Here is an 11,129-nt window from a genome sequence, read left to right on the forward strand (position 1 = left end):
GATTATATTATTTGGTAAGAACTTAATAATTAATTAGTGTATGTCCTAAAATAGAGTTTGAAGAGCAGATTATATTATTTAGATTGTATTACTGTAATATCAAAAAGATGGAAGGTTGTTTTGGGTACACTTATTTACAAAATTTATTACAAGATTAATTAGCTGGCCATAAATCGGGTACACTTGAACAAATTACCTACTATAACAAGTAAACATAACTTCGCAATGTAAATTTTGTTACAACGTAAATGAGTATGGAGTAGTTAATTAAAAAAGAAGCCGTCGTTTATAAGGAAATTTATGATGAAACATGGCAAATTTTGAAATTGAAACTCCATTGCATTATCGTACAACTTTAAAATGAAAAAAAAAATGAAGAATTAAGAAACTCATATCAAGTGATTAACAGAGTTATGTTACGAGTACCGGCATTAAAAATAGAAAAGCTCGTCCGTCGAGGGAGTGATAACACTCTTAAGTCAAAAAGTTGCTAAAATTAGGTCATAATTATCTTTCTACAGTTATCTTCTGCAAATCATAGAGTCCTTATAATTTCACATCCCTAATTCAAATTAAGGATCATTCTTTCTTTCTCTTCTTTTAATTTTTCAACTATATAAAGCTCTAAATATTTTTACTTACAATTTTGTTTTGTGTTTTTTCTTTTCTTTTTCTATTTTGATCATTTAACTAACCAGACAACTAGTTAGGAATGCATTTAAGCAGTTGTAAGATTAGAACTCTTATCGGATAATTTCAAATAATTTTGTTTTGTGTTTTTTCCCTTATCTATATGATCATTTGACTATCCAAAGTAGGGGTGTACATGGATCGGGTTGGTTCGGGTTTTTAAAAATGGAAACCAAACCAATTGCATCGAGTTTTTAAATTTATAACCAAACCAAACCAACAAAAGTCGGGTTTTTCAACCTCGGGTTTTTTCGGTTTTTTTTTCGGGTTGCTCGGGTTTTCGGGTTTTTTCCGGTAAAGTCTTCATACAAAACATATAACTTAAATATTTCTTTAGTCTGATTAGATACAACACAGATCTAATTAAGATATTTATTAAGAAAATAACACAAAACGTGATGAGAGATAACATTCTATTAAAATATTCAACGAAAAAAATTAATGAAATTGCATAAAATAAAATTATCATAATCTAAAAGTACTAAGTCATGCTACAATAAATACAACTAATTTATAAGGCATGTAAAAAATGATCATAATCTAAAAGTACTAAGTCATGCTAAAATAAGTACGGCTACTAAGTATTAATTACATGACTAAATATTAAAGAAAAAAATAAAATTAAGTTATGCATTTTCACTTTCTAAACTTATAAAACTAAAGAATAGATATCAAAATTATTGTCATTCCAGTGTTAGATATGAATTTCTTTTATTAGCATTAGTATTGATTTGATTTTTTTAAGTTTTATTTTAGTTACTAATGTCATTGGGCTATAAAACTTATTAAACCATTCAAAAGTCTAATTCCAAGCTTGAAATAATATGTTAAAAGACAAAAATTATGAAAAAGTTAAAGCATTTATAAATTACATTATAAATAAATATTTCTATGTATAAAATGTGTTTGAAATTTTATAAATGTAATGTCGGGTTGGTTTGATTCGGTTTGACTTTTTTAGTTAAAAACCAAACCAAACCAATAGTATTCGGGTTTTCTTTTTAAAACCAAACTTATTTTTTTTCTAGGTTTGGTTCGGATTATTGGTTTGGTGCGATTTGCTTTGTACACTCCAAAGTACTAGTTAGAAGGAATGTGTTTAAGCAGTTTAATGATTAGAACTCTTATTAGATTTTCACCCATAGAAATATTTGCGTGATTATAAATTTCTTTTTAATACTATATTAATAACTTTCATTAACAACCCAGCATGAAAAATCACTAGACTAAAAGAATACTTTGATACATTGTGCATATATTTACTTTAAGATAATCGCATGACTCAAAAGTCTGCTAACTTATTTAAAATTTGTGCTCAATCAAATTAAAAGCCTAAGACACATAAAATGAAACTGAGTGTAAGTTCATATCTCGACAACATTATGTCACGACCCAACTCACGAGTCATGATGGCACCTATATTGTCCCCCCAATAGGCGAACCATCCCCAAGCTATTATTCGAGTATAAGAAAGGAAGATGCATAAATTGTTTACAACAATGTTATATAATAGTCTTGAGACCATAAATAAGTGCGGAAATGATACTATAGTCTTTAAAACTCCAAAATCTGGTCTAATTCATACAAGTGCTTCTAAATAGTACAAGTCCGAAATACAAATTGAAACTGTCCGGAAATCTAAATAGGCAAATCAAGATAGGAGGAGATCCAGGGCTGCAGCTGTCTGATGGCTCATCCTGTAATCTCGAAATAGACCGCCTCGAGATCAGTCACGAGGCTAAACGCCGAAGCAAGGATCACAATCTGCACCCACAGAAAAGATGCATCAAGTGTAGTATTACTACAACCACTAGTGCTCGTAGGCATCATAGCCCGACAACGAAAGGAAAATAAATACATGTTATAAAGATTGAAGTCCATACTTAACACCTCAGTTCAACTTACCTTCGCCACTAAACCCAATCGAATAACAAATCACATTAAGGAGTCAACACATGAACATATAAGGAAAATAAGAGACAAACGGATATATGAGAACATGAATGCAATGCAATGCAATGGCCAATATCAAACCTGGTACACATATGCTACGGGCTATGCCTCGTAGTCATGACCCATAGGGGACTTGCGAGGTCAATATACATGTTACTGTACCGCCCGAGGTCCTTTCCAATCGGACTGTGACCACTCACTGTACAACCCGACTATACTGCTGAACTGTGAGATGCTCACTGTACCGCCGAATTTACCGCCGGCTGTGAGAACAACAACCTTACCTCAATTTGACTTTCATATCATCTCGTATCTTTCCTCGTCATGCATATATAAATGGAGAGTGAATGCAACAGTGTAACATATCATGCCAACAACATTTTAGACTTGACGTATGAATATGAGTAATCAATGAGATTCATGTACCAACTCATAATCCTAAAGCAATGTCTTTCCACAATTGTACGGACATGAAATGATGAGGTAAACAATCCAATCACAAGTATAAGTCAATCATCACAGCCCACATAAACAAAAATCATACTAAACCAGTAGATTTTTCACCACAATCACGCCCAAAGGCCTAACATGCTTTCCCCGTCGTCCTAACTACCCAACAATATACACTGGTACCCACCGAAGTGCTCATCGTAATCACTAAGGTGGGACCCCCATCACGCCCAGTACCTCTTTAACATTTATAAACTATATAAGCCCTCCAATCGGAGTCTAAGAATAAATCGTAACCTACCTCAAAGCGGAGCGGGCACCACAATCCCTCACGCCATTGCTTCACCAAGAATAAATTCCATGTCAAAATACAAACAAGGGGCGGATGCGAGTGCTTCCGAATGGTCGAAGTTTAACAAGCATAAATTCCATGTCAAAGTACGAACCTAAGGATACTCAAATAATCATAAAAGGATTCGGGTCCAAAAGTCAACCTCTTGATTATTTTATCAAACTGGCAGAGCTTAGAGAAATTCTCAAGGTAGTTAGTAACCATGTCTCTGGTGAGAGCTTTGAGGGACATATAAATGGGGTCGACTACAGGTTACAGCAGAGTTACTTAATCAACATACACAAATCGTACAATCAATATTTTAGACTACTTGAGACTAAAAACCTCAGGTGAACGCTGAAGCTAGGAATACAACACACCACAGAGAGGGGTTCGTCATTCAGAAAAAAACTCAAATCAAGAGCAACAGGTAATGAATCTTGCGGCACATCAATTAACAGGGTACAAAGGGGAAAATTATAAATATTCCAAGACTTCACATTAAATCACATGAATCAAGCAGATGAGGAAGAATACATGGTTGGCAGATCAAAGGATTTGAAAGAGTCAATGAATCTAAGCTGATACTGTGTGAAATTGAGGTGAACGGAAGACATTCAGCTAAAGTTGAGCTTCAACTTAGCTCGATGACCTTGAAGTGGAGTTTCCCTAGATCTACTAAGCGGATGCTTCAAAAAAAAAAAAAAAAAAAAAAAAAAAGTTGGGTCGTAGAATTTTTACTCATTTCTGACCTAATTTACCCTTTTATTTAATTATATTTAGTGAATTAACTTTTCTAAATTACAATTAGTAGCTATATCAAAAATACATAATCTTTCTTTTTTCCCAATCCCTATCCATTTCGGATTTTCATTTCTCGAATAAAAAAAAAAAAATAAAAGCCACTCTCTCTCTCTCTCTTCTCCCTCTCCCCTCTGTGCTCACCCGTCTAGCGGATGCTTTGAAAAAATGGAAAAAGAGTGGGTGGTGTAAAGAAAGCAAAACTTGATTTTGTTGTTGCACTATTTTTGGCTTTGGCTTTAACTTTTTTCTACTTTAGGAGGTGCAGTATATGTTTAAGGAATTTTTATTTTTAGATTTTTTTGTTTTATCATATGATAATACTTGTACTTTGTTAAAAGTCAAACACAAATACATTCAAAAAATCTACTCTCACAAATACTTTATTTTTTAATGTATGTGTTATCACCATTTTTTAGTGTATTTTTAATAGCCAAAACAGTATTTCATGTTTTTGAATGGTGTTTTTTTTGTATCTAAATGTAAAAATCATTTAAGAAGAATTTGAATAGGAATATGTTTGATTTCCGCAATATATTTGAAATACATCAAAGAAATACATAAAAAAAAAAAGCCATGAACATTAAAAATAAAATAAAAACACAAAAATACATTCTGCAAAAAAAAAAAAAAAAAAATATAAAAACTTATATAAAAGCAAAAAAAAAAAAAAAAAAAATCAGGTATAAAACAAACAAATACACATGTCATTAAATAGTAAGGAACATGTTGGTAATATTGAAAAAGGTAGAAGAGAAGTTCTATTCATGTAAGTTTACCCATAAAGAAAGCAAAACTTGATTTTATTGCTACTTGCTTCTTTATTTATTGCTTTAGAGTAGTATATGTCTTTATTTTTAATTTTTTGTTTTATCATATGATAATACTTACTTTGGGTACTTGATGACTGAATTTTATTTTCACACTGTTGGCCTATGCCCTTGCGCGCACGCCCACAATACTTTGGATTATAGTGTATCTATATGTATGTAGTTGTGTTTGGATAGTGATATATATATATATATATATATATATATTTTATATTGCTAATAAACATACATAAGTTTGATGGATATATATATATATATATATATATATATATATATACACTATGTTCAAACACGATTAATATAACATTGTAGTTTGTGCCTCCGTATCTAAACTTTATTATATTCGTGTTTGCTACGAATACAAAGTCGGAAAAAATTTATTAATACTTTTAAAAGAGAAGACTTGTTTAAAAGGAAACTATTTTCCTTTCTTTGAGATAAAACAATAGAATATTTAAGCAATATTTTCATCAGATTTTTAAAGGTGTAAAATACTTATTATTTTTTATCAATATTTGGATAATTCTAATTCAAATTATTAAATTAATTTTACATCAAATAGAAATTGATTTTCTATTTAAACGAAGTAGGTATTTTTTAATTTTTGATAAATATTCTCGATTTAGCTCATTTTACTTGTCATATTGTCTTTTGCAGCCGCAATTATAATTTGACTAGTTTTTATTCATTATTTGATCTCCATTTGATATTTTTTTACACATTATCATTGTTCGTTATTAGAGTAAGAATAAAAATGAAAAAGTATTAAATTCTATTTTATTTTAAAATATAAATATTTTAAGTATATTTATTTTAGTAAACATAACAAATACATAACACGCGAATAGCAAATAAAATTTCTAAAAATATTAAAAAGAAAGAAAATTTGCTATGAAACAGTAATATGGGGTCCATTGGTTTTTGGCGAAGATATCAATTAGAAAATAATAAATTTTGAAAAAATGAATATTGTTTGATTTTTTAATATGGTTTCACATTAATAAGCATATATATATATATATATATATATATATATATATACACACACACATATCAAAACACGATTAATATAACATTGTAGTTTGTGCCGAATAAAACTTTATTATATTAGTGTTTGCTACGAATACAAAGTATATTAATACTTTTTTAAAGAGAAGACTTGTTTAAAAGAATTTTATTTGAGATAAAACATGTAAACAAAACTTAATTTAAAGAAAATATTATTATTTTTTATCAAGTTTTGATTTGGATGATTCTAATTCAAATTGTTAAATTAATTTTTGTTTAAAACTAAACAAAGTTTTGATTTTCTATTTAAACGTAAAACTACTATTTTTTTTTAATTTTTGGTAAATATTATCGGTTTGACTCATTTTAATGTTATCTTTTGCATGTTTTTTTTAAGAAAACGTCAATTAGAATTATAATTTGACTAATTTACCTTATTCATTATTTAATCATTTGATATTATTTTTTTCTTTTACGACATTAAACATTTATTAGGGAATAAAAATGAAAAAGTAATTAAATTCTATCTTATTTTAAAAATATAAGTATTTTAAGTATATTTATTTTAGTAAACATAACAAATAACGGTTTAGGTGTTTATGCAAAACAAATTTCAAAATAATAAATAGGGTAATAGATTTTTAAAAAGGGTGTTTAAATTACATGAATATTGTTTGATTTTTAATATGGTAATTTTTTTTTTAATGTTTAAATATATTTTGCCTATTTTGTTAATATGCTTGCAGCAATGGGGCCCACTTTTTTTTTTTTTTAAATGAGACGCGCGAAGCATAGATAGAAATATGTGTTATCATGGAACGTTACATGAATGGTGTTTTTTTGATATCTATTAAACGAAGAATGTTTATTTCCGTGCAATTTTCCCATGAACATTTGAGATAAAAAAAAATTATCAAAATGCTCAATTCAATACCACACATGTCAATCATGTCCTAAAATTAATGAATTGATAAAAAATGAGTTGCATCTCCCTAATGGAGAGTCAATTTTAAAGCAACCTCTCTCTCTGTGTTTATACACATTCCTCATTTCAATTTGATTATGCTTTGTGTTTCTTTAAATACAAGAATACATAGCATCAGATTTTTTGAGTATGTAATTTTCCAATAAACCAAGGGGAACATCAAATAAAGATATGAAGTAGGTATTTTTCCTTTCCCTTTCACAGCCGCAATATCCTTTTTTTTTTCTTGTCCAAGGCAATATCATTGTTCGTTATTACTAGGCAAATTTACTGTTGTCAATTATGCGAACAAATAAAATTTCTAAAATTAAAGATTTGCTATGAAACAGTAAACGAAGATATCAATTAGAAAATAATAAATTTTCAAAAAAAATTCTGATTTTTAAAGGTTTCAAAATAAGCAATACACCCTATATCAGGAATATATGCCGAATAAACATGTAAAGTATATGATTTGGTGGAATTTTATTTGAGTACATGTAAACAAAACTTATTAGAATATGAAACTACAAGTATTGTATAATTTTTTTTTCTTTTTTCTTTTTCCAAATACTTTGTATGTTTGAGGTTTGACATTTAAGTTTCTTTACAAAGAATTGGTTTACAACCAATCAACATTTGGTAAAAGGGTTAGCGTCAAACTAATAAATATCAAAGAAACACATCCCTTCGGTTTAGGGTGTTTATGCAAGACAAATTTCAGATAATAAATAGGGTAATAGATTTTTAAAAAGGGTGTTTAGGTAATTTAATGTTTAAATATATTTTGCCTATGGCTTGCAGCAAATTTGAGAGCGCAAGTAGATAGAAATGGCTATCATGGAACGTTACATAGCCGAATGTTTAGTGTGCTAGCTGGTTAAGACAGATCAAATGCTCAATTCAACACTTAATCAGTCCTAATTTGTTTTGTGCATCTCCCTAATGGAGAGTCAATTTTAAAGCTAAACACTCTCTCTCTGTGTTTATTCTTCCTCATTTCAATTTGATTATGCTTTGTGCATTCTTTGAATCAGAGCTTGTTTGGATGGACTTATAACTTATGGCTTATAAGTATAAGCCATATCATTTTGTTATTTTGGCTTAATAACAAGTGCTTAAAAGTACTTTTTTTTATCTTATTCAAATCCTACAAAAATACTTAAAAGCTCAGAATTAATTCCAAACAGGCTTTTAGTATGCTATGTGTTCCATAGATGATATAGTGGTCCAAGTAAAAACTTCTTGCCGTATTAGGTAATTATGCTCGGCAGTGACCTCCACTTCGTAATAATGAACACACATCTTCTCACACCTCATAATTAATTATAATTGGAAACGATATTGCACATAATAACAAAAAATTGTGTAATTTCTTGTTAAGTTTATCACAGCTGAATAAGTGGATTGTAGTGGAACTTCAATTTGCTACACGAGACTTTGCTGTCTATTTAGTACCACATTTTCTGGAACTATATATCGTTGCCTATCATGTTAATTATTGCTTAATTACTAGTTTTTTTGTTAACCTAATGAGGCTTTAAATGATGTTACCCATTCATTATATTTTTTCCAAAAATTGGTCAATCTGAAATTAAAAAAAAGTATAGTTCATTGGATTTACATCAAAAGAAATATTTAACTTGACCAGGTTTGACATGCGCTTGTAACACGTGTTTAAGATAAAAGTTCCTCATGCATTACATACACAAACATGCAACATAGTATGTCTGAAATAATAATGGAAAAGCTTTATGTATACATCGATTGATATTGGTACTAACAACAAAATATAATTTTTGTCAAGAGTTTATTTCTTATGCATTACAATAGTGCATAGTTTTTTGTTACTCCATCATATTGAATCGATCTGCAATAAGGAGTACTTGTTTAAAGTAAGTTTAATTTGATCCCCTAACTCTAAAAATAGATTTATATCCATAGCTTAATTCTTTTTTTAACGCTATCGGTATATGTATATGTACACACACCGATAGTGTGTGTATATATTACTATTATATATAAGAGGGAATGTGAGGACTTTTGTAGTCCTCACAATAATTTCCCAAATTTTTAAAAACATTTTCATTAATTACTTTTATGTTCTAATTTTATTTATTTAAGTCAATTTTTTTTGTTTTTTGTTTTTTGTTTTTAAAGTCTACTTTCAAAAGAAATATTTAAGTCTAATTTTCAAATTTTTTTAAAACTTTTTAATTAATTACTATAATCTTATTTATTTATGTCACACTTTTAAAAGCTATTGAACCTCCTACCTCATTTTTCACGTTCTGATTTTTCGACATAGTGTGAAATAATGTGTGTATATATATTAAGATAGGTTTTGTTACTCCATCATCCTTTGAAGTTAAATTATGTATTTGTCTTAAAAGTTCATTAACTATGTATAGATTATTTATTTGTTAAATAATATATATATATAAATTTGATTTGAATTAAATAATTTCATCAAAATGGAAGTTAAAATATTTTTTTTGCTTTTTATATAACTACCCACTATCGGTATATGTATTGTACACTCGTACTAACACAAATTATATTTCTTTAGTTAAAATATCCCAGTGTGTGTGTGTATATATATATATATATATATATATATATATCCTTTCGTGAAGATTTTTTTTTTTTTTTTGGGTCTAATCATCAAGTTTAGATACCGGTACCAACCCAATTGCCGTTGTACTTTCTCGATACCTTTGAAACCGCTTTGGCAATTTAAAATTATACTAATATTTGATAAATTTTCATCAAGATATATAGTACTAAATTTGGTAGTTTTGTTAGTTTTTTATTCTATAATTCTCCATGTCCAAAATAGTGGTAAACTGAAAGACCTTTTAACATCGACTAATCTATTTTAACATATATTTTTTAATCTGCAGATGTTCGGATTCTTTAACCTTTTATTATATGTTGCTAAAATCATAGGCGAATCAATGATTTTTACAATATGGGTTCACCACAAAAAAAAAAAAAAAAAAAGAGGAAAAAATGTATTAAGTGAGAAAAATATCATAAAATAACCTTCAACTAAGTGCTTTAACCTTCGTAGAATGAGATACCATTTTAGAAAAAATATACATAAAATACCTAGTTTTACGGAGAGACCATGGATTCACGTGCCCCAAATTTTATACATAAATTTGCTCCTGGCTAAAATGTAGCATGAGTGAGATAGAAGAGCATAGGGTAAAGACTTTAATTACAATCTAGCTAAGGCCCTCTCGGTGTATCATATGAGATTTAAGTTCAGAAATATATATAATTTTTTTTCCAGAATTCTTTAGATATATTGGTTTAAGCTAATGCAGAGAATTGAAATACAGAAGTAATCATTGTTTTATTATCCTATCAGCGTAACTATTGTGAAAATTAACCTCGGCGTTAAAACAAAAAACCTTTTACCTCCTATCATTATATTCAGATTTACAACAAAAAACAATGTTCAAGAAGTGGTATCAATTGTCTTCTATCAGTTATTTATTGGAAATTGTGGAAGGCAAGATGTACATCAAATTTATGTAAATAGGGTAATTGAACAAATTATTTTTATCACGATGTAATCCGTCCTTCTAACAATATTTCCTTCTTTAACTAACATTCAATGGAGGAAGATCAAACTGGAAAAGTCGATCACAAATTCCTCATTAGGAAGATCAAATTGGAAAACCTTAGTTGTTTGAGCTTAAATGTAACTGAACCGGGATGGAAGCAGTGAAAGCACTCCAAAAAGTTCCGGGGAGGAGTACAAAGGGACTGTAGAGACAACAAAATTTCATGTTAATAAAAAAATTACTTAGCCAGACAAACATATCAATCTCTATAATTACATCCAATTACTCTCATAGCTTTCAAGCAAGTTCTTTCTCTTCCTAATGTAAAAATTATCCATGAGATTGACATAACTTTATGATAATTAAAACAAATAAATATTGCCTTCGGTGTTCATATCAATTTCCGTTTAGAGAACCTTATTTGGGATAAAATTTATTAGAGAACCTTATTAGGATTCATTCTGCTGATGAATTCAATGAAAACTCAAGTTCGCATATATTTTTTCGTAGTCAAACATTCACATTTA

General features: G+C 28.8%; 1 long non-coding RNA gene across 1 annotated transcript; it reads right to left on the reverse strand.

Moving 5' to 3' along the window:
- Positions 1 to 2,217: 2,217 nt before the first annotated feature.
- LOC132064562 (uncharacterized) lies at positions 2,218 to 4,098 on the reverse strand. The gene is made up of 3 exons (XR_009416581.1): positions 3,470 to 4,098; positions 3,395 to 3,433; positions 2,218 to 2,454 (listed from the first exon to the last, which is right to left on the reverse strand). It is a non-coding gene; the product is annotated as an uncharacterized LOC132064562 (long non-coding RNA).
- Positions 4,099 to 11,129: the final 7,031 nt, after the last annotated feature.

Source organism: Lycium ferocissimum, chromosome 7 (genome assembly GCF_029784015.1).
Source record: "Lycium ferocissimum isolate CSIRO_LF1 chromosome 7, AGI_CSIRO_Lferr_CH_V1, whole genome shotgun sequence".
In the NCBI taxonomy this organism is placed as follows: domain Eukaryota; kingdom Viridiplantae; phylum Streptophyta; class Magnoliopsida; order Solanales; family Solanaceae; genus Lycium; species Lycium ferocissimum.